Source organism: Staurois parvus, unplaced genomic scaffold (genome assembly GCF_062004578.1).
Source record: "Staurois parvus isolate SC_StPar_1 unplaced genomic scaffold, SC_StPar_1.0 ptg001162l, whole genome shotgun sequence".
Classification (NCBI taxonomy): Eukaryota; Metazoa; Chordata; class Amphibia; order Anura; family Ranidae; genus Staurois; species Staurois parvus.
Window position 1 is genome coordinate 569,267 of NW_028318958.1, and position 22,367 is coordinate 591,633.

The 22,367-nt window shown below is 44.0% G+C and overlaps 1 protein-coding gene across 1 annotated transcript in view; it reads left to right on the plus strand.

Moving 5' to 3' along the window:
- Positions 1 to 22,367, plus strand: part of TIAM1 (TIAM Rac1 associated GEF 1) — a 575,726-nt gene that overhangs the window by 205,583 nt on the left and 347,776 nt on the right. Inside the window, exon 3 of the mRNA XM_089659507.1 lies at positions 9,740 to 9,777. The gene's annotated coding sequence lies outside the window, so the exon portion shown is untranslated. The remainder of the gene's footprint in view (positions 1 to 9,739; positions 9,778 to 22,367) is intronic.

Genomic DNA, 22,367 nt, shown 5'->3' on the forward strand with positions numbered 1-22,367 from the left:
TTGCGCATGGCTTTTACAGTTCAGGTGCTCTTTAAAGATGTGTGGGCACAAATAACACGTTAGACCTACTGTAAAGATAATTAGGCCATGTGTAGGCTGGGATTGACATGTTAGTGCAATTGTAAGAACAATGTTGTTGTCCCTCCCAAAAAATTACCATTATGGGATTTACTTTTCACTGTCTTTCATTAAAAAGTAACTGTTGACTCCACAGCCTCCCTTTCCTTCAAATGTACTGTGTGTAGTATTTACTCTTTGCAGCGCTGCTAATACAATAATAATTCCAGACCTTGCATCTCATAGACTGTACCTGCTAGTGTTCATTTGGCAGACACGACCCTTTCGTATTACTGGATTAGCGGTGCTAGAGACTATCAACATTGTACAAAGTCAGATTAACAATACCATTGCAGCTACCTAAAATTCAAGTCCATCAACAGCATTGGCCCCCACCCCCCACTGATCACTGGTTTAAAAAACTGAACTACATTTCACCTACCTTAAGCCGCAGTCATGATATTCTCCTGTGCCGAGTCCTTCTCCTCTTTGTTTACTTCCTGCATGCGCCCTTCTTCCGAATGTTGCTGTCTGTGCGACATTGACAGTTCCCATTGGGAGTCCAGTAGTTGGGTCCTCTCAGAATGCAAAAGGGGACTGATGTTGGCCTGAGGGGAGTAAAGGGGAGTTTGGGTTTTGTATATAGTTTCTCAATGGCCAAATCCCTCTCCACCTCTACTAAACCCCTTAACGCTGGTGCCTCCTGGCCCTTTAAGAGGTTTCTGATGCCAGGAGGCAGGGTGAGCTTTCTGATCATGTGACCATCGTGATTGATGGTCACAGCAGTCACATGATCGGAAAGCTCCCAATCGCAGGTAGGGATCGAGAGCTTTCCGTTAGCTGCTGGTAACCGTGCAAGAAGCACAGTTGTCACGTATCTCATTAGGGAGCCTGACGTGTAGAGGAAGGCCTCTCGTACAGCTCCAGCTCAGGGGCCACCGAAGGTGGAACAGCAATCATGAGAGCATGGCGGGGCATGAGTGCCTGATCAGGCCAGTAGTCTTCAGATAACTTGCTGAGTGGATGCCAGGAGTGAAGTAGCCGGCTGTAGGCAGACGTCACTGCAGAGCAGGCTGACAGCAGGCAGGTGACACAGTGGAGCAGGCTGGTAGCAGGCAGGCTGACAGCAGGCAGATGACACAGCGGAGCAGGCTGGTAGGAGGCAGGCTGACAGCAGGCAGATGACACAGCGGAGCAGGCTGGTAGCAGGCAGGCTGACAGCAGGCAGATGACACAGCGGAGCAGGCTGGTAGGAGGCAGGCTGACAGCAGGCAGATGACACAGCGGAGCAGGCTGGTAGCAGGCAGGCTGGTTGCAGGCAGATGACACAGCGGAGCAAGCTGGTAGCAGACAGGCTGACAGCAGGCAGATGACACAGCGGAGCAGGCTGGTAGCAGGCAGGCTGACAGCAGGCAGATGACACAGCGGAGCAGGCTGGTAGCAGGCAGGCTGACAGCAGGCAGATGACACAGCGGAGCAGGCTGGTAGCAGGCGAAGCTGGATGCAGGGTCAGATGGGCCAGGTCAGTAACAGGCGGTAAGGTAAGCATGAACGGCAGGCAGAAGAAGGGTCAGGTCACAGGTCAATGTCAGCAGCAGAGGCAGATCAGGCAGATACCATAGGCAGAGACAGAATCCAAGAAGCAAGCCAAGGTCAGTGCAGGTAGCCTTCAAGCGAGGTCATGATAAGCCGAGCCAATCAGGGGTATCAATACAGGAATGGACACAGGAACACAGGGAGAGCTGAAGATCAGACAGCAATTCACTGGTGCAGTTGCTGCACCTATAAAGGCCAATAGGTGCCAAAATTAGCCAATGTGCATTTCCGTGCGTGCACGCCCGCGCATACGTATATGTGTGCGCATATGCACATGCCTGCACACAAGTGTACGAGCACCTGCAGGCCTGTGCCTGTGCATTCGTGTGAGGCTATGAGCCTCAGATATGCCATGGCCAACATGTCCCTGACAACAGCTTTGTTTACATTCTGGTAGGTAAATATGTGGCCTCTCGGCATTAAGGCCCACCCGCTGAAAGGCCGCATATATGCTTACCACTGCCGACCACTCACTAAATATACGGCAAGTGGGCAGTAGGTGCAGGCATGGTCAGTACATGTACATGATCTGCCTTCTTCTGGGCTTGGGGGCGTGCATGTTCACACCGTCTGCCGACCCACACTGTGATTGTAACTATATTCCCTTTGCACACATTCCTAGAAGTACGGCCCATCAATGGAGGGTGCTGTAGCAACTACCAGCTGGGAATGGAAACATCATAGGCAAACGTACATATTTGCCAGCACACCACGAATCTCAATATGGTCCAAAATGTTTTTTTATTCTAAAAAGATCACATCGCAAAGAAAAGTGCAATCTGGATCTGAAACATTGCATTTTTCTTTGTGATGGGATCTTTTTGTAATAAAAACCTTTTGGACCATATTGCGATCTGTGATGTGCTGGCGAATATGTACGTTAGCCGTACTGTGAATGGACAAAAATTTGGCAGCCAATTTCATCCAATCATTTTGGCTGAAATCAACTGATCGGATTTATTCAATCACACACAAAGTATTAATATTAATATACACTTATTGCAATTTTTTTCCAAAGACGTAGCAGAATACACTTTGGCCTAAATTTATGAAGAAATTTGATCTTTTGATTTGTTAATTGGATATGTTTTATAACAGAAAGTAGAAAATATGTTTTTTTTTCCAAACTTTTTTTTTCTTTTTATATATCACAAAAAAATTAAAAAAAAACCAATAGTGATCAAATACCACCAAAAGAAAAGTTCTATTTGTGTAAAAATATATTTAATTTGGTACAGTGTTGCATTACTGCACAATTGCCAGTTAAAATAGCGCAGTGTCATATAGCAAAAAATGCCCTGGTCCTGAAGGGGGTAAAACCTATCAGAGGTCAAGGGGGTAATTATAAAATCATGCGTGTTTACGTATATATATTTTACCTAGGAATCTCAACACTGAATGTCATTGCACCAACATGCACTCCCCTGCTGACTGCCACTGTAAGGCCCCACTGGGTGTTTAGTTCCAGTGCATGAGGCTCCAGCATATAGGTAGGCCCAGGAACAGTAACTGCCAGCCTGTCATAGAATTTGACAGGTTGCCCGCAGCAAGGTCGGACGGTGCACCTGTGCCCTCCACCTGCATCTAAATGCTCATGCACTGGGGCTAAACGCCTAGTGTGCATGAGGTCTTAGGCTGCACGCAGAATACTTCTCCAGTGGCTGTCATTTCATCCATGCATTTTCTTGTTGATCATCACCAATGTAGCAGCACACCATATACACAAACTGCTGCATTATGTACACCGTGATGTACATTCCATTCCCTATACTATGGGTGTCAAACTGAATTTCATCGCAGGCCGCATCAGCATTTTGGTTGCCGTCAAAAGACCAGTTGTATATGTAAGACTAGATGTCCAAAGCAAACCCCCTCTTACATCAGATGTCAAGAGCCCTCTGACCATCAGAAGTCAGGAGTCCCTCACCCTCCCTTACATCACAGTGCAACCTCCTTATCTTGTGCTGCTGTCGAGAAGAAGCTGGGAGCGGAGCTGGGAAGCAGAGAGTGCAGGATCTGGAGGAGGACCATAGGAGGGCTGGAGTTAGCTGTTGGAGTCTGTTGAATGATAAGACCAAGGGAGGTGGAGATGAGCGGGTGCTGCAGCTGCACAGAGAGGCACAGGATCTGTAGGAGTTCTGTCCTTTTCTCTGCTGCCAACGGCTGAGATGGGGGGCAGAGACGAGCTTCTCTGTGACAGCACAGAGAAGCGCAGGACCTTGCGGAGGAGTTCTTTTCCCCTCTCTGCTGCCAACTGCAAGGTAGGGTTGAAGACGAGGGCTGTGCCGTAGCTGCAGGAGAGGTGCAAAGGCCACATGAAATGGCCTTGTGGGCTGGACTTGGCCCACAGAACTTAGACATCTGAACTCGTACACTATATTGTACATTCATACCACTAGAACATTTTAAAAAATTCAATATTTAACCTGTTCAATGAAGGGGCACACTTTTCCTAGTATATAATAACTCTAAAAACTTTTAAAATTAGAAAAAAGGAAAATTGACCCAAAAAATGTGTTTCCATATAAATAAAAGACTAAAAATATACCCATTTGTATTGAAGCAGGGAAGGATCTCATATTCAAAAGCATCTTGTATTCCTCTGGAATTTCATATTTCATTAATAATGTGAGTTTTCTTTTCCAGGAATCTGAATTATTGATTAACAGCCCCAAAATGCATTTTCATTAGCGAGGCAACCTTGAGTGGCTGCCGCAATTAAAGGATATTTTGTATAAAGTGTTTCTGGTGTATTGAACTCTCCATGTCTGATCAGTTGGGGGATTATGGCGAGGATAACGTACATGAGGCTGTATGGTGAGGTTCCATGCTCTGAGGCTCCACATTGACTGTAGGGATAGCTCAAGGCAAAGACAGACTTTTTAGTTCAGCAAATGGTTTGTGAACTATGGAGATCATCTTTCTTTCATTCTATCTAATCTGTATTTAATTTTTTACTTATCTGCATTTCGGAAAACTTTTTTTTTCCTTGCTGTAAAGGTTTTTTAGAAGTCTCATTAATGGTAATTGTGTATTCAGCCATGACCTCTAGAAGAATCTGCAGCCTTGAGATGTGTGTTAAGAGCCCATAGGAGTTCTACCTTTATGGAAAGGTGGTCTAGGGTTCTATCTTCAGGGATAATTAGAAGGTTGTTATGTTCTGTATAGATCAATCCTATATGCAGCAGGGTTGCAGCAAAAAGATTCAAATGTATACGTACACAAAGAAAAGGTTAATATGGCACAAGCAGCATAAACTTAAATAGAAAACATCACTGAATTACACTACAACAGTGCTAAAGACCATATTTTAACCACTTCGCATCGGCGCTTCTCGGCCCTTTAAGAGTTTCAGATGCCGGGAGGCGGGCGGGGTTTTAGAGTCATATGACCGCCGTGATTCACCGTCACGGCGGTCACATGATCGGAAAAGGTCCCGATCAAAAGGGGCGATTGGGACCTTTCCGTGAGTCACGGACATATGTGCTGGGAGCGCGCAGGGCGCGCGCTCTTAGCACATATGTATTTTCTAATTGCACGCAAATATGTGGCCGCTCAGCATCAAGGCCCAGATGCCGAGAGGCCGCATATTTGCATTCGCTCAGTATCAAGGAGTTAAAGCACAGTGGCAAATAAATAGTGTTTTCAGATAGTGAAGGCTCAAGTCCACCCAAACATGATATTTAGGTAAATGGCTTTTTTTCAGCTGGAACTTGATGGATCTTGGTTCCACCATCTCTGGCTCAGGCCCTTTGCTCCCTGCTCACCACTATTACTTGTAAACACAGAAGTCCTGCTTCTGTGTTTACCAGTGACAGCTTGTCTCCCAATGGTTCCCACAAATCTGACCTCCTGAGCGGCTTCCACTGAGTGCAGGATGGAGACCACGGAGATGCAGATGCCCGGGGTGCAGTGCGGATGCTGATGCCCCCACTGGATAATCTCCCAGCAAGCTAGAGAGGCGGAGACAACTACAGTGTGTGGGGAAGGTTTGGGGGGATCATGGTTGAGTTCCTGTACCATTATCCTGTTTAGGTAATGGTGAAACTTAGTGGTCAAAGTTTGCATCGGTTTTACCACATGGTAAAATATCTGTCTCTACAGGGACACACAGGAAACAATTGTTCCCTATGTGTCCCATTCACACTGCAATGCAGCCTAGCCCTGCACTGCAGTGTGCTGCGGTAAAATACAGACATGCTGCATTGTATTGCAGCGCACTGGGACAAATCGCACTGCATCCCCATGCGTTGGTAACCAAGGTGTGAATTTAGAAAAGGGTGGGGGACTTCTTTCCTTTTGTTTCTTGAAGGCAGGGCAGCCCATTGAATTGAATTGAATGGGTTGCTCAATGCCCAGCACACAGATCTGAACCAAGCCTTAAGCTGCCCATAGATGGATCAAATTGCGACTGGTTTAGCAGGGACCAGCTGTGATTTGATCCATCTGTGGTCAGGCTGGTTGCATTGAAGTCAATCCATCGATCGACTTCAGTATAAACAGCCTATCAGATTTTTTTTAATGAGATCACTGCCGGCGGCTATAGTGTTCATTGTGTTCTGCTGGCAGGGAAGACTACCCACCAACAGAACACAATAGCGCTGCGGCAGGGATTCCCCTATCAACTCTGACTGTGTTGATGGAGGAATTCAGCAATTTTTTTTCCTTCCACCAAAGAAAATTGTATCATCTACAGCCTGCTTTAGGGTGTACATCTACTTTAATTCACCAACATCTGCCAAAAACTGAATATCCGTTTTGTGTGGACTGACCTTTTAAAGCAGAGTTATACCTACCACATGCCTAAGATATTTTTACATATCTCCCAAAGTCCATAGTCAAAACTGTTAATAATAAAATCCTCATACTTATCTGTCAGCAGCTCTGAGCACAGAAATGATAAATAATATGTTATTTACAAAAAAATGCAATGGTATGAGTAGTGAGCTCATCTCTTGGTCACAGGACCGGTCTCTCTCTCTCTACCCCTGGGAACTTCTTTTTAAGTTATGAATGGAGCATGCCATGACTTGTTAATAGTTTCTTTCCTGTTTCCCGGCACCATTCATTTTTAATGTCGAAATCTTGTAACCTGGATCACAGCAGCTGTGAAAGCATTTTTCCATTTTGTCTTGATCAGGGGAAAAAAACATCCTGCGAGGATTGTAGCCAGCAAATTTTATGTTGTTATACAAAGAGCGATAGAAGGAAATGAAATCCAAAAACATTTCTACTTGTAAAGAGGACACTGAAACATCCAATACAGCCCTGCCTTGACAGCAGCCCAGACTATTATGTTATTCATTTACATTGAATTATTAATTTATATAAAGCACCGGGGCCATTCATAGACACTTCATCCCTGGTGCCCCAAGGAGTGCTACTGATTAGAACTGTGAAAACTGGAGTCGGTGTAAAGCAGTAGTCAGCAGAGCTACAGATGGGATGTACTTTGCACCCATCAAGACCCAACAAATAGGAGCAGATGGCTGTGTGTTCACATGTGTACTTCTGTATGCGGGTTGCAAATTAGCTAGTTAGATGCTGCCCCAAACAGGAGAGTGAGAGGTAATGTTTTTTCTGGGTCTTTGGCTTGGCAGGTTTCCCAGTGGTCCTGTGATATATAAGAGGGACAGTGGTCCGGAGTGGGGGAAGTAAGGGATGTTGAGCAGGACCTAATCTTTGAGCCCAGAACCCAGACAGTTTGGGTAGGAAGCCTAAAAGCCAACTGCTGGAAGCCTGCCATGTTATATAAGGTCATCAAAACCACTTTGAAGCCACCTGCTACTGGGGAATGCCACTGATGGGCCTTTAGCACATGGACTCGACCTTTGCAGGTATGCTAGGGCAGCACATATCTGGAGTTAGGATTAGGCATATACTGTAAAAAAAAAGACTGTTTTTTGACTATTGGACTGTAATGTTTATGGCACGTTTGTCATAAGTAAAACATTAACACTTTGCCTTCTGCCTAGTATGAAGTAATTTAAAACCACTTGACGACCGCAATACGTATATAAACTTTGCAGTTTTCAAGTGGGTAGACATAACCCCCAAATCTTTCTCTCGTGCCGGCTACCGGCTTTCTAATGAAAGCGGTCCGAGTGGCTCATTAGCCACTGGATCACTTTCAGTAGCAGCGGGAGGGGTCAAACCCCCCCCCCCCCCCCACCGCTCGCCGGCATTTCTCGAAGTTACCATTAAAACCGGCGCACCCAAGAAAAGATCCAACAGTGCGGCCAGCTGCTCACAGGGGCGATGAGAGACTCTGTAGTCTCTGATTGCCTCTATGGTTTTGGAGGACCAGAGCGACATCATGATGACACTTGTGGTCCAGGGCAGATGTAAACTTTTTAAAGCAAAAGATAAAAAAAAATGTTTTTTGATCTTTTGCTTTTAACGGGTTTTTTTGGAGTCATTTTGACCGCAGATCTCTTCTTAAAGAGGAGTTGTCATGCTTATTTCTATTATTAAGGGATGTTTACATTACTTGTAATAGGAATAAAATTGATCCCCAAAATAAAGGCTCAGCATGTCCCTCCTAATTGCAAATTTCAGTGGGAAGATGTACATTTTTTATGGGGACCCAAGAGTTAACTGGTACCCCATGAAACATGTACATAGTGTATGTCCACCTCTAAAAGTAGAGGCCCGCCTCAAGGTCGAGTATTTCCCCACGTTGGCCTCAGCCTTGTCCCAGGGCATTGGTGAAATTGGCACAAGAGCAAAGGTACCCCAGATGTGTGAAGTAGCATGTTCCTGTTACAGGTGCCTAGTGTAGCTCAGAAGATCCCACATCAGAGGTAGTCTTCTCATGTAACCCAGACTTGGTGCCCCACGAGTTAATGGGGGAACATGGAGGAAGGATCATCATCAGCTACCTCCTGCCCTGCCAACATACTGTATATGTATTAAAGTGGAATCTGAACCATGGACGCTAACAAAAAAAAGGCAGAGGTCAAAGGGCTAGCCACTGGTGTTGCCTGTCATGTCTTGTTTTGCACTGTGTCTCTGTGTGGAGGCAGCCATCTTGGTTAAGGCAGGGGTTTACATCCTCATGTCAGAACCAGGGGCGGACTGACAACTCATGGGGCCCCCGGGCAATAGGGGATCATGGGGCCCCGTGTCCTTGCCCAAACTTAAAAAAGCCTATGAAAAAGGTACCAGGGCCATCTCATGGGGCCCCCTACTGACCCTGGGCCCTCAGGCAGTGCCCAAGTTTCCAAATGGTCAGTCCGCCCCCTGGTCAGAACCTCCAGCAAGGAGAACATTGAGTAACACAGTAGTGGTATCACCAAATCTCACTCCAAATCTAGCAGCCAGCTGCTTTCCAAATAACACCTACAGAGGCTTCAGAGGAACATGAGTTCTCCTTGCCCTCTGCTCTCTCTCTCAGTTCACTGCTGTTTTTCAGGAAGAATTCTAGACAAAAAGGTATGTTTTTCAGGGTACAGCTTAGGCATAATTATTGTTTCTAGATGTTCCCTATACCATAGCAAATCTTCACTAGTGAGGTCCACTTTAACACCCATTTTTTTTTGTAAATTGACCATGTGTTGTTCTAAGGCATCTCATTTACTTTGAATAGGCAATCAATAGGCCTCTACACTCATTTCATCGGCTATATTTTTGTCAACAATGTGCACACAATACACACTGACAATTGTTATATGGCTATAGCCATTTTTTTATTATTATTATTATTTTGGTTGCATTGTGGTATCATTCAAACTAAATGGAAATGTACATATACCATGCGCTGTGTAAGGCTGGGCCCTTAGCTTGAGCTAGGAAGAGAGACTTCCTTTAGCATACCAAGCATACCATTCTGTGTAGCTGACCAGGATTTTAAATCTTTTTTTTAGGAAAAACGTGAGTTTCAAAAGTGATTTAGTGCTTTGGCTGGAGTTGCAATTTAAATCGTTTTCTTTCCATCCAACCAAATCTATCAATTCCAATTTGGACTGAAGTCACTTGACCTACTAGTATAATTAGAATTATGTGTTTCTTAATGGCAGGGAATTTTGGAAGTCCTAATTCTTGCTGTGGAGGATTTCTGTTAATTTACGGTTTTGTTGTTTTGCAGGTCCTGCGCGCTGCTTTGTGCCTGGCATCAATGGAGCTGTAAGTTCAATATAAAACTTGATAAATGTATTTGTTATACTTGTTTTGCAACCACTCTTATCAAACAAAGCCATAGCTTTTTGTATTTTATTATTTATTTTATAAAGTTTGCAAACTAATAATTTCTAGCATTTTTTTCATTACTTTTTGGAAAAAAAAAATCCATAGTTTATGCAGGGCATTTTCTTGTTTTGGCCTTTTGTAGTGCTTGGATGTCCGATATGAAAGCCCAGCACTAGCTCTGCACTTTACAACTGAAAACTAGAGATGGAGGGGAGGTCTCATTCACTTATCAATGAAGCTGACTTATTCAGCGGCGTGTGCAGGGGTAGACTGACAACTCATGGGGCCCCCGGGCAATAGGAAATCATGGGGCCCCTGTGTCCCACACTCAAACCACACCCAAAAAGCCTATGAAAGGTACCAGGGGCACCTCATGGGGCCCCCTACTGACCCTGGGCCCTCGGGCAGTGCCTGAGTGACTAAATGGTCAGTCCGCCCCTGGGCGTGTGCATGTGTAATTTAAGCTCCTGCTAGTCAAGCCTTCATGTCATACCAGTAAACAGTCTGAGAACCCTGTACCAGACTTGCTCTTTCCATCTGATGACCAGGAGGAGTGAAAATGAACTGGCACAGGAGGCTGGGATTGATATGACCTTTCCAAAATCACTAAAACCTTTTTTTAAATAGCAGGGAAGCAAGGTTTACCTTTCCTGCCCAGCTTGTTTGATTGAAGCCTTGTGTACTGGGTGAACATCACACTAGTCCTACCAATAGAGATCTGAGGGTTCAGAAATGAGCTGTCCTACCCCTGAAAACATTTTTTTTTAACTTGTCATATACATTCATTACTGGCTTGTCACTAATCTCCAGTTGACGAACCTGCAGCTCTTTGATACTTTTTATGTGGCCCTCAGGGCCCTTGCAAACACTAATCTGTGTTTTCCTCTTTTCCATCTCTTATATCATGTTTGCAGTCTCTGACCATCTCTTGTGTCATGTCTGCAATCTCTAGCCATCTCTTGTATCATGTCTGCAATCTCTTACCATCTCGTGTATCATGCCTGCAGTCTCTGACCATCTCTTGTATCATGCCTGCAGTCTCGGACCATCTTTTGTATCATGCCTGCAATCTCTGACCATCTCTTGTATCATGCCTGCAGTCTCTGACCATGTCTTGTATCATGCCTGCAATCTCTGACCATGTCTTGTATCATGTCTGCAGTCTCTGACCATCTCTTGCGTCATGATCACAGTCTCTGACCATCTCTTCTGTTATCTCTGACTATCTCCTCTATTATGTCTACAGTCTCTGACCATCTCCTGTATTATGTCTGCAATCTCTGACCATCTTGTGTATCATGTCTGCAGTCTCTGACCATCTCTTGCGTCATGATCACAGTCTCTGACCATCTCTTCTGTTATCTCTGACTATCTCCTCTATTATGTCTATAGTCTCTGACCATCTCCTGTATTATGTCTGCAATCTCTGACCATCTTGTGTATCATGCCTGCAGTCTCTGACCATCTCGTGTATCATGCCTGCAATCTCTGACCATCTCTTGTATCATGTCTGCAATCTCTGACCATCTCGTGTATCATGCCTGCAGTCTCTGACCATCTCGTGTATCATGCCTGCAATCTCTGACCATCTCTTGTATCATGCCTGCAGTTTCTGACCATCTCTTGTATCATGTTTGCAATCTCTGACCATCTCTTGTATCATGCCTGCATTTTCTGACCATCTCTTGTATCATACCTGCAGTCTCTGACCATCTCCTCTATTATGTCTACAGTTTCTGAACATCTCATGTATTATGTCTGCAGTCTCTGACCATCTCTTTCATAGTGTTCACAATCTTTGACCATCTCTTGTGCCATGTCTGTAGCCTTTGACTCTTTTCTGTTTGTTTGCTGTGTCTGATAATGAATATTTACTGAATTTTATATGCGGCTCTTTGGTGATGTGGAGGGCCATGCTTGAGGCCCCCCATATTTAGAAAGTTGACCACCATTGCTCTAGTGTCTAGCAAGAGATGTCCTAGTATTGACCAAGCATGCAATTTTAAAGCCCATCGTGTATGGCAAAATTACACCCCCCATCTCCATCTTCCCATCCACATTTCAGACCATTGAGTGAATAAAAAAAAAATCTCCTAACGCTGTCTTTTCCTTACCAGAAACCACCATCACTTCACTTGCTGGTGCTTCTTTCCACTGCTTATTACTATATTATTATACAGGATTTATATAGCACCAACAGTTTGTGAAGTACTTTACAAAATAAAAATGAAGAAAGTACAGTTACAATACAAATCAATATTAGAGGTTACTTGCTCGCCAGAGTTGACAATCTGAAAGGCATGGCAAATTTGTACAAGAGGTAATAACTGTGAAGGATGAGCTAATCGAGAAAGTAGTTCAGTTTTCAGATGGATGCATGATGGGCGTCCATGAATGGATGTGTTTTCAGGAGTCACAGAAAAGGTGGGCAGAGTAGGAGCTAGCCAGACAGATTGGGGTAGGGAGTTCCAGATGTAGCACAGACCCCAGACTGGGCTGTCTGTTTGATCCCAGGTTCTATTGCCAGATAGGCACATGGCAGCCAGGAACACAGTAGTTCACAGTCATTCAAAGTCAGTCATTCACAGTCATTCAAAGTCAGAATACAGTTGCAATCAATTTGCTGGTTTAACTTGGATTACTTATTTTACTTGGGATATTCCAAAAACTAGCAGAAATGCAACAGAGGACACTTAAAACTAATCTGCTCCTTTAGGGTATGACCACCCTCTTGAATTTGGAGTTAAAGAGAACTGCAACTTAGGACCCCTTGATAGAGGTAAAAACTAAGCCAAGAAAACTGTAATGAACTCTCCCAAAGGTGGTAAGGACAGTCTCTAGGATCCTTGAGGCTAGTACTCACTGTGCCTTGGGTACCGTAATGCTTTTTGTAGTAGCAGCCAGTCTCTGTACTTGGATCCTCTACAAAACTTCCTGCACTGCTTCAGAGTTCTCTGGATGAGGGTTCCCAAGCTCTAACTGGAGATGGGACCCCAAAAAGGATTTCTTTTTCCCTGTAGCTGGCAGTCCAGGGGGGCCTCAGCCCTCAGGTGGGGTCTTCTTCCCCCAAGAACAAGAGATTGCTGTTCTAGGCGCCATGCTGTTTATACCCCTCTCAGCCCCCTGCTGGTCAATCTCCCAACCAGTGATTGTCAGAAACTTTATGTATATTCAGGCCAGGGTTTGAACTCTTCCACTCATTATATTCCAGAACTCTGTGGAATGCAGGGGGAAGTAACTGTACCTGCACCAGCAGAACCTAGAACGGCCAAAAGTAACACTGCTACAGGGAAGCCAGAAACTAAATTTACCTGAACTCTAGCAGCCTAACTAGGAGGGTGCTACACAGAAGATGGGATAGGTCCTAGAGGTGAGCATGGGAGTAGGTGACAAAGAGGGACTTCTTCCTGTGACCCAGCACTGCAGTCCTTATTGACACCCATCCTCGTAAAGTCATCACCTCGCTCCAGTCTTCAGAAATCTGAGAGGAGCCTGCTCTGAAGGTGTTCTTTCCTTTGGTGACCACAGTTACTAGGGCAGTAAGTGAGGAGACACACATTCAGAGAGCTCCTAACCTTTCCCATAGCTGTTTGTGTCCTCATTGGGGAGGGCTCTTTTCACATTTATCACCGTCACTGGGACGGAAGTGGAGGAAGCCTACCCAATTAGAATAAAAAGCAATATAAAGCTGACGGGAGTTCCAGCTCTCCCCCGCTCTATCCAAAACAATAACATTTTTGGATGCCGTTCTACTTTACAAGAACAATTATTGAAATAGAATCCATTGCTACATTTGTAAAGAACAAGTTGTTTGTGTTTTACATTTTCTCTCCCACAAGCTTCAATTTATACAATTTATAATCCAAAAAAAAACAGAAGTAGTAATGTGTCACCAAGTTATATATGTGCAAAGTGCTAATTAACAAACTTAGGCAATTTCAGAGAAAAAAAGGTTTCTTCTCAGCACTTGCAGATTTAATTTAGCCAGCAGTATGTTTGATTAAAAAGTGGAGCGTTAATAAACTTTCATAAAGTCATCAAAGAAAGTAATTAGCATTGTGCTGTAATTGACACACTAATTAAAAGGAAGCAACCATATACAATGAGAATAATGACTCTCACACATGATATAACTATAACTTGTTAGATTTTCTATTAGTATACATGGATCTTAAAGGCAAGCTAGCTTTTTATGTTTGTGATCTGAATTCTAAAAAAAACAACAACCTTAAGGGGTCGTTTAAACTAGTATTGCCCTCTGAAGAGTGATTTGCAGTAGATAGCTCTTCAGTGAGCATTTAACAGATGGTTAGGAAGCATTAGGTTGCCTGCTCGCTGCCTGTTTTAACACCCCCCCAAAAAAATGCAGCTCAACCTTGTGGTTTTACTGCACCTTTTTTTCTATTTGAGAGCAGCTGAGCTTTTTCAGCCTCTTAGAAACTTCCTGTCTACTTGAACACTCTTCATCGTTGTCTGAACATGACTGTTCTGGACTGGCTTCCTGATGGGAACAGCAATGGGCTATGCCTGTGCAATGTGTGTTGGCATAGATGCTTGTAGTCTCTACCAGGGGAACATGGGACAGGCAGTGGTGTATTTTGGTTTTGTGCTGCTCTAGGCAAGACTAAATTAGGATGGATGGATGAATGGCTGTATGGGGGGGGGGGGGCAGATGGATGGAGGGGTGGGTGGATGGATGGATGAATGGGTGTATGGGGGAACAGATGGATGGAGGGAGGGGCAGATGGATGGATAAATGGAAGGAAGGATGTATGAGAGGACAAATGTATGGATGGATAGAAGGAGGGAAGAGTGGATGAGGGAACAGGTGTATGGTGGGAGGGATGTGTGGGTGAATGGAAAGAGGGAAGGGTGGATGGGGGGACAGATGTATAATGAGATGGATGGGTGAATGAAAGGAGGGAAGGGTGGATGTGGGGAAAGATGTATGGAAGGATGGGTGGATGAATGGAAGGGTGGATGGGGGGGACAGATGTATGGTGGGAGGGATGGGTGGGTGAATGGAAGGAGGGAAGGGTGGATGGGGGGGCAGATGTATGGAGAGATGGGTGGATGAATGGAAGGATGGATAGAGGGGCAGATGCATGAATGGATGAATGAGAGAAAGGAAGGGTAGATGGGGGGACAGATGTATGGAGGGATGGATGGATGGATGGATGGAGGGATAGATGTATAGATGGATGAATGAGAGGAGGGAAGGGTGGATGGGGGGACAGATGTATGGAGGAATAGGTTGTTGGATGGAGGGATAGATGTATAGATGGATGAATGAGAGGAGGGAAGGGTAGATGGGGGGACAGATGTGTGGAGGGATAGGTTGTTGGATGGATGGAGGGATAGATGTATAGATGGATGAATGAGAGGAGGGAAGGGTACATGGGGGGTACAGATGTATGGAGGAATAGGTTATTGGATGGATGAAGGGACAGATGTATAGATGGATGAATGAGAGGAGGGAAGGGTAGATGGGGGGACAGATGTACGGCGGGATGTATGGAGTGAGTAGCTGTCATGCATTGAACTGGTTTGCTCCAGCCTCTTTCTCCCACTGCAGAAGCGGGCTCTCCTGAACACCCCCAGGACATGCCTCTCACACAGGGTCTGGCTGTCCTTGCTTGGGCTGCTGCGTCTCTTGGAAGTACACACCCGGTCACTTTTGGACTCCCTGTCCTGCAATCCCCCACTGTCAGACGCCGCTTCACTGGTCCAGGGATTTGAAATCCCAGCAGCATCTGTACCACTCAGAATGTAGCAGGCTTTCTAATTAGTCAGCACCATCACATGGATGGCGCTGGCCAATCAGAATCCATATAGTGGCTAGCCCATCCTGTCAGCGCTGCAGGCAGCCCTCACAGCGCTGGTGACACACATGCCAGTGGTTAGGACATGCATCCCCATATGGCCAGTCTGGGTCCTGGTGTTATCCCTCTGGTGGGCCACTGCACCCCCATAGCGAAACTGCTGCTCATAGTATCCTGACCGCTCTGCCTGGGGCTGGTGGGTGGTGCAACCCTCCTAAAAAATGTCACCCAAGGCAAACGCCTTGTTTGCCTCGTGGTAGATACGCCCCTGGGGACAGGGTGACAACAGGAGCAAGAACCTTCATGGCAAGATTACCAGGTATTAATTTAACCCCGCCCCTGCCAGAGACAGTTTTGTGGTTTTTGCACACATTTAAAAAATAATTTTAGGCCTCAAAATAATTTAAATTCCAAATATGATATATTTTCTGAAAGCAGAGATACTGGAAAATAAAATGGTGGTAGTTACAAATTTTTATGTTACTCAATATTAGTGCAACAGTTTATCAAGCACAAATTTTCTGTAAAAAATACACAAAAGTTCATTTTAGGGCACACAAATGCAATATATTACTTTTTTGTAAAATTAAAAAGATGAGGTTGTATCCAAAAATACTAAACATATCAAGGCTTTAAACCACGTGCAGTTGTGACAATGAGGTTCGGTACCCAATTTTCCATGGGCGACGCTTTAAAATCCCTTATAGGTCACCAGTTTACCGTAACTATTAATAATGGCTCTGTAATTATTGTTCTCACTCTGGCATGTGTGGTGATATGTAACATGTGTAGTGTAATCAATGTTTTTGTATATAGGCGCTCCCAATGTGTTTGCTTGCATTTGTGTGTATGTGGGGAAGCACTGCGTTAAGTGCTTGGGTGCAGCTTAGTTTTTATCACACTTTTTTTTACTTTTTTTTATCACATTCAGGGGCGGACTGACCATTTGGAAACTCGGGCACTGCCCGAGGGCCTGAGGTTAGTAGGGGGCCCCATGAGATGCCCTTGGTACCTTTTTCATAGGCTTTTTTGAGTTTGGGGAAGGACACAGGGGCCCCATGATCCCCTATTGCCCGGGGGGCCCCATGAGTTGTCAGTCCGCCCTGATCACATTGGGGTCCAAACGTCCATTATCTGATAGCACATAGATTCTTTTAGACCCCTGATGTCTCTCCTGCACTCCAGTGCAATGAATGGAGCATAGATTGCGATCCAATAACTTCTTCCCCAACCAAATCAGCCAAGGAAAGTGATAGCCAAACCCAGGAAGTGACTTGATACATGTAATTTCCATGTTCACTCTAGCTAGGGGAGATTAGTGAATGGATGTTCACTGGTTTCCCTCCCCATCATGGGGGTCCTGGGCCTAGGACATTTTGCACAGCTGATGCCTGTCATTCCTAGTTGTCATTTACTGCTGAAAAAAGAAAAGAAGGTGCTACTACCTATCCCATGCTCATCCCAGGAACTGGGCAGGTGCATGATCCACAGTTGCTTATCCATTCCAGAATTAAATGAAATCAATCCGCACTACCACCATTACTCTAAAATCTTCATTTTATGTAATTTACTGCTCTAGTCCCTGCTGACGATCGGAAACCAATCATGCTGTCACTATATCAGCTGTGACATATTAATCACCTGCAAGCTGGAGGCCTCTGACAAAATAAGAATTCAGTATGTATCTGTTCAATATTGTAATTGTCAGATACTATCACAGCATTAAAAAAAAAAATAGAATTTGTTTTTCATTTTTGTACATTTGTCAGTCTATAATAAAAAAGCAGAGCAGGGTTTTTATTAAAATGTTATACCAGAGAAGACTTGTGTGTCCTTTAGAAAAATATGTATACACAACGTATTTAGGTATGTTAAATTGCTAAAGTTATATTAGGACACTGCAGGTCAGTTTTTCCACCAAAGACCCAGTGACACTGTTTAATAAAAAAAAAAACCCAGTGGATTCAATCAACATCAAATTCTATTTGTATTATCCAAACGCACCATAGAAAGAGTTAAAGATCTCTTATGGGAAGTGTAACGATCAGAATTGTCAGTTTCATAAGAAAATATTTCCAGTTTCCACACTTGCCTACCAACATAAATCTTTTATTCATGTTCCTCACATTGTGGATCAGCCCACACCTTTTTATGTTATTGTAAATAATATGATTTTCCTGGAGCTTTTCTATAGCAGTAGTTGTTTTCTGGTGTTTTTCCAGTCCTCTTTTTATTCTTCTCTTTTGCATTGTATAAAAGAGCAGCTTGCTTCTTTGCAGTGTGTTATTGTTGAAGCTTGCACCTTATATAATCTTGGAACCAGTAAAGTTCTGATATAGATACTGAACAGAATGTTAATAAACACTGCTATTATGTATCCTAGCTGCCCTTTAAAAACATGCAGCCAGTGAAATCAGGAGTTGAAAATCCTGAACTTGTTTTGGACCAGTACTTCAATATATTGAAGCCATTGCATGATAGCCAGGAAATCAGTATTTTCAGAAGGAGAATAGTATATTTCCAAAAGTGCATGTTTCTTTAACGATGCATAAAATACATGAAATGTGAACAAAGCATATCTCTCTGTAGTGTATCTCAATTAGGAACACTAAGTGTCATTTCTGTCTGCTGCCTTGTTCCTCCGCTATCAGCATGAATCACTTCTGACAAGTTTTCCGGACACCAAGAGATAAATGGTGACAGGGGAGGGAGCAGATTGACAGCCTCAGCTCTCTTCCTGTGGGCTGTGTGAAGGGGGAGGGGGGGTGTCCCTTCTCTCTAATCTGCTCCCAGACCTCTGCTCACTGAGCTGTGCAATGTGTAATTTCAGTTCCCTGTCCCTTTTTTTATTAGACAAGCTTTATAAATTCAGCACTTTGAACAGATGTAGAGAAGAGAAAACTACAGATAAACAGCTACAACTTATTTTAGACAAACTTTATAAATTCAGTACATTGAACGGATGTAGAGAAGAGAAGACTACAGCTAAACAGCTACAACTTATATTAGACAAGCTTTATAAATTCAGCACTTTGAACGGATGTAGAGAAGAGAATACTGCAGATAAACAGTTACAACTTATAAGATAATTTGTATTATCTCTGTGTATCACCTGAGGCCAGTCACTTCACTGGGTATTGTAGCAATCGTGCGCACAGATATGGATGCGGACAACCATGTTGCTAAAGATCCTCCATCTTGTGTCAGTCTCACTGCAAATCTGTCCCCCCCTCCCTTTTTGTTATGTGGCATGTGATCTGGTGTGGCTGAGTTCAGGAGTGTATTGGGCACAGCTGGATACACTTCATGGTTGTAAACCCAATTAGCTGATGCCTTGGTGTCTGGCAGACTCTTGCTCTGAGCTGATGGTAAAGCTATATACCCATCAGTCACTGGACTTGAAAGCATTCCGGAATAGCAGTAAAACCTACATCCCATTTGAAACCACTTTTTCATACAATTTCATAACTTTTAGCAGGAAATACGTACAATGAAACAAAGCATATATTCAGAAGGTCAGTTTAATGCGAGTCACCTGATACCTTACATCCCTAGATTACGTCTACCCGAGAGCAGGAAGCGATATCTCTTTAACCGTCACAGGCAGATATGTCATATCTGGTGTCTGGACGTTCAGAATATCATTCTGCATATTATCCTACCAGTGGATAGGATGCTACATGTACCTATGGAAGGTTTTTGACCATGGTATAACTTGGGAGGGATTTTGGTCCTAGCCTGGGTCTCCGCCTAAACCCCCCTCCCCAAATGAGGCGATTGGCCCTTGGCTTCAGTAGACGCCCCCTGCTGGAGGACTAGAAAATAGGCTGTCAGGCCTGAGAGAGGTAAGATGAAGAGATTCTCCCTTGCAACATCAGGAACCAACTTTGGGAGAAAAGGCACCCTTCTGTTCGGACACTTGAATCTGCTTAAACCAAGGACTCTGGCAAGTATTCTACTTCTCTAAACTTCTTTCTGTTATCTCTCAGTTGTGTTATTGCTCTCTGTATATATATATATATATATATATATATATATATATATTGGGTACATCTTTTTCTGTAAATATTTTTATTGCACCATTTTGACCTTTTTAGTAATCAATCCTATTTTCTGAAAAGTGTTGAACTGTTTCTAAAGCTCATTAATGCAAACTAAGAATCCCTGTCTCTGAAGAGAGCTACTGTGTGTTTTAAACTTCCGCATACACCTGTCTGTGGTGACAGTGTGTATACAGACACTTATTCAAACATCATAGTGTTACTGCTAAGATTTGTGAGTTTCCCCCTTCTCTGAACAAAAAGGTGGTGGCGGCAGTGTGAAGGGTTAATTGCGTAATTAACCTAACCCAGTAACAATCGCTCTCAGGCGGCTGGCACATAGATTGTGGTCCAGTGAGCTGGAAAATCTCTGTGCAGGGGGCAGCTGAGAGTGGCATTGTTACGCACGTGACAGCACGGTTTAAGATTGGCTAGTCCTTCGTTTACAAGTTGGTGAGAAGGCCTGGGGTCTGACGCCGCGCCCGTCATAGGTATATGTAATGGTTTACAACCACTTTGACATGTGTGATCTGTCTTGAGAGACTACTTTTATCACCTTCTAGGATTGCACGAAGATGTACAGCACTCCTAAACAAAAGGACACACCATTGGGTGGGTTGACATACAGGGAGACAGGCGAGGAATGTAGGGTCTGGTAAAGGGGGGATAGTGATGTGTCAGAAGGAGAGGAGCACAGAGAGGTGAAGGACTAATGGACAATGAGCACAGAGGAAGATGGTCCCACCCTCATTCCCCCTTTTGTCATAGATTGGAGCTTGGTATGTTTCAGGTTTGCCATATAGGTGGTTAGGTTTTGGGACTAAGGTTTTAGCCATAGCTGTGGTGGACCCTTGATGGTACCATAAAGGATTGAAACTTCTTTGTGAGGTTATGTTTTGGTGACCGGTTGTTGTATGTAGTCTTCAAATAAACCATGCATGAGTTTCATAGGAGTTGAAGAAGGGAGGTCTCCCATAATATAGCAAGGTTTTTACATTTTTGTGGTGTACAATGGCTGGTGGCTGGTACGGGTGACCAACAGATCATAGTTTTGTTATTTGTACCCGAGTCAAGTGCTATTGCAGCTTGGTGAATCTTGGCCTTTCTTCAGCTGAATCACTTTACTACCTCCTGTTATATGAATTGACTCTTTACTTTCCTTAACATCTCTGAGTAGAGCTGCTGGGTATATTCCATGCTTACATGGAGGTCACCTGTTATCTCTTGCTTTTTGTATCTAAAACTAGCCATACGCTGCATGAATTTTGGCTGGTTCCTGATGAACTGGGCAAAATTCACTTTACTGGGTGGCCCTGTTGGCCCCCTCCCACCAGACATCCTTAGACTGAAAAATCAAAGGAGTCAGGTGGTTTGTCCATCGAACAGTGGCAGCAGCAGGAGACTTGTCCATTTGCGCACTGTAGTGTCTTAACCACTTCAAGTCTGGACACTTTTACTCCCTTCCTGTCCAGGCCAATTTTCAGTGCCATCACACTTTGAATGACAATTGCACGGTCATGCAACACTGTACCCATATGAATTTTTTAGCGTTTGTTTGAGACAGATAAAACTTTATTTTGGTGGTATTTATTCACCGCTGGCCTTTTTTTTGCTATATAAGTGAAAAAGTCCAAAAAATTTGAAAAATAGTGTTTTTATTATAAAATTTGGCAAATAAATAATCTTTTTTCATAACTCTTAGCCAAAATTTATACGGTTATTTTTTTAGTAAAACAAAAATAACCCAAATTAGTTTTATAACCAAAAATTATTATTTTTAAAACACATTTTTTTTGTTTGTTTTTTTAAACATACTGACACCCTAGCAGTACAGTGTCACCATAGTGACACTGTATTACTTCTGGGGGGTGATGAAGATTTTTTTTTTTTTTTTTACACCGATTGTTTTTATACCTATAAAGGCTGTAAAAGCAATAATTTCTCCTTCTCTCTGGCTGCATTCTTGCAGCCATTGAGAAATACTCTGTGAGAGCTGTGATTGGTCACAGCTTGTCACATGGTACAAGGCTGTTGTGAATAACCTTGTACCATGTGATCTCTGTGATCATTCACAGATTTCACAAGTAGTAAGCAATGATGTCAGCAAGTGACATCTTGCTTACTACTATTCATGTGATCACTGATTGGCCAATCAGTGATCACATGATCGGGACCTCACACAGAGGTCTCGTACAGCGATCGGTGTTCCGCTGTGTCCTCCAGACACAGCAGGCACCGGATCGCAGTGCCGCGCGCTCCCAGGGAGCGCCCACGGACTGAAAATGCGGGCACCGTTTATGAACGGCAACCCGCTCCTGCACTGCCCCCATCTAGCCATTTATGTACATGGGCCAGACGGGAAGTGGTTAATCTATATGTGCAGGGCAGCTTAAAGTGGGTGTATACCCTTACATATACCCTGTGAAGTGACTGGCTTCAGGCCATACACAGCGATTAAACAAATCCTCCTACATAAGTTGTACCTGTTTTTCTGTGGCTTTCTGTTCTCTACAGCCATTCAAAATGCTGAATTTATAAAGCGTGTCAGAGTTCAGAAATCAGGGGGCGGAGAGCTAAAGTTATTCTGTAGAGCTCAGTGGGGGGAAGCTGATTGGAGGAAAGAGACATCCCCCCCTCACACACACAGCTTACAGGAACAGAGCTG